This window comes from Alosa pseudoharengus, unplaced genomic scaffold (assembly GCF_046254945.1).
Source record: "Alosa pseudoharengus isolate Yale_2024_CS ecotype anadromous, Long Island Sound unplaced genomic scaffold, YU_APseudo_1.1 YU_APseudo_1.1_scf_23, whole genome shotgun sequence".
NCBI lineage: Eukaryota > Metazoa > Chordata > Actinopteri > Clupeiformes > Clupeidae > Alosa > Alosa pseudoharengus.
In genome coordinates this window covers 6,852,729-6,855,228 of record NW_027468685.1, presented here as the reverse complement: position 1 = coordinate 6,855,228, position 2,500 = coordinate 6,852,729, and the positions used below count along the sequence as shown (strand labels likewise).

The 2,500-nt window shown below is 47.4% G+C and overlaps 1 protein-coding gene across 1 annotated transcript in view; it reads left to right on the top strand.

Moving 5' to 3' along the window:
• Positions 1-2,500, top strand: part of LOC143140355 (histone deacetylase 9-B) — a gene marked incomplete in the record, with an annotated part of 39,170 nt that overhangs the window by 7,436 nt on the left and 29,234 nt on the right.

Sequence of the window (2,500 nt, the reverse complement as noted above, 5' to 3'; positions counted from 1 at the left end):
TAATGGCAACATGTGGCCGATGAATGCGTCTACTGATAACACAAGTGAACACAGGGAACGCAGGAGATTGTGTCATGTACAGAGAGAGGGGTGACAGGCAGGGGGGGGGGGTGAGAGAGTTGGATGGGAGGACATGTAGGGAGAGATGAAAAGAGAAGGAGAGATATAGTGAAAAGAACAGACGGAGGGGTCTGTGGAGAAAGACTGAAAGAGATGGAATGGAGTGTGTGTGTGTGTGTGTGTGTGTGTGTGTGTGTTTGTGTGTGTGTTTGTTTGTGTTGGGGGGGACATTTCGTGGACAGAGCAGAAAGATAGTGAGAGATAAAGTGAGCAGCTAGCAGGAAGAGAAGACAGGATGGTTGGAGAGGAGAGGAGAGGAGAAATGGGAGGATCATGAAAGACATGATGGACGAGTGAATAAAAACAGAAAGAAAGAATCGGGACTTGCAGCAAACAGGATGAGGCCAAGACCAGAAATACAGAAAGGGAGAAAAAAAGAGAAAAAGAGAGGGCAGAAGAATGTGTGAAGAAAGAAGGATAGAATATAGAAAAAAAGGCGAATAAAAAGATAGAAAAGGTTGATTAAAAAAAAGGAGGGTAGAGACAAGGCATGAATAAGAGTACTCACGAGAAGAGAAAAGCAGAGGGGGGGAGAGAGAGAGAGCGAGGGAGAGAGAGAGAGAGAAAAAGAGAAGAGGATGAAGTCAGACAGCTGTGTTTTTGTGCTGCTATTTTTATGCGGCTGGCCGCTGTTCCACTCCCCTGGTCTGGCCGAGGCTATTTCTGGGCTGGGCTGGCCCGGGTGCTATTCCTGTCACCTGAGAGAGAGGGAGGGAGAGAGAGAGAGAGAGAGAGAGAGAGAGCAGAGCTGCAGCACATTCATATGCTAATGAATCTCTGAGCCTTCATCCATCTACTAGCGAGAGAGAGAGAGAGAGTGAGAGAGAGAGAGAAGACAGAAATGATTCACATGATTCACAGAAGAAGAGACAGACTCTGGCTATAGAAGTGGAGAGTGGCGGATGAGAGATAAACAGAGAGAATAAAAGAAAGAGAGAAAGAAAGAGAGAGAGAGAGCAGGAGGGGACAAGGACAGTGATAAACTACTGCATTGATAAAACAGTTGAGAACGTGGAGGAATATTGAAACAGAACGACAGAGAGAGAGAGAGAGAGAGAGAGAGAGAGAGAGAGAGAGCATAAAACTATCACATTCACAAAAGGGGTTGAGAGTGAGAGAGACCTATCTGAGAGAGAGAGAAAGAGAGAGAGAAGGATGCAGAGGAAAGAAGAGGGAGTGCTCCTTATCTTGTCACTCGGGGGAGACCACTGAGAGTTACAGAGAGAGAGAGAGAGAGGGAGGGAAAAAAGAGAGAAGGAGAGAGAGCTCTCTGCTTCTCACATGGTTGCACAGCAGGCATTTCCTCTCGTCTTAAGCTGCGCACAACTCTACGGGGATCTACGACAAGCGAAAATAAAACTTGGATACATCGTCCTCCGAGCAGTCTTGGAAACGAACCGCGCGTTGTGGATCGCGTTTCTGTGTACTTGTGCAAGTGAGTGAGTGAGAGAGTGAGAGATAGACAGTCAGAGAGAGAGAAGGAGAGAAGGAGAGACCAAGAGAAGGAAAAGAGAGAGGAGTGGGAGAGCCTTGACGAGTCAACGTTGCCGGTTGGACTTGTCGGCGTGTAGGCAGTGGGTCAGCGGACGCCCAGAGAAGCATGCTGCAGACCATTTACGAGAGCGAGTCGCGCATCCCTTCTGACTGGCTACGGAAAATCTTGGATGCACACACCATGCCTAGTAGTGTCATCGGCTCAGGTAACTGTGTGAGAGACAACGTGTCGTCTCTGTCTATCTTCCTCATCTCATCTCTATCTTTCTACTGTTTAGTCTCTCTATCTCTACTCTTCTCTGTCTTCCTTCGTTTCACCGCTGGCTGGCAGTTGGACCCATTTCCTCTTCCTCTCGAGCCCCAGTGTGATCTTGCTCCTCTTGCTCTGCGTTCATTCAAGTTTTGGACGGGAGTGTTGTTGTTGTTATTGTTGTGTGTTGTTATTGCTATACTGTTGTTGTTGCCTTCATCTGCGAGGCTGCTCGTCTCGGGGAGAGCACTGACAGAGCAACAGCGTGCTGTTCACTGCAGGCTCCTCAGGTGCGATTATAATGGGCTTGTTGATCTACGCACATGCCTTAGAAGAGGAAGCTGAATCACTTCCTGTCTTTTGTCCCCTTTGATGTTTCGTCGATATTATTATTTTTGGTTGTCACGCACATCATGGCAACGCTGGAAGATACTGGAAGTGCGGATGTTTGTCTGGATGTGACACACGAGTGGCTAGGGCTGTGAATGTGGATAAATGCATGGTTTAGGTGCTAGGAGGATATAGGTTTGTTTGTGTGTGCATGTGTGTGCATGTATCTGTTTGGGTTTTTGTTTGTGTGTTGTGTTGTGTGTGTGTGTGGTGTTGTCATGTTTTCCTGAATTCAAATAGGTCATC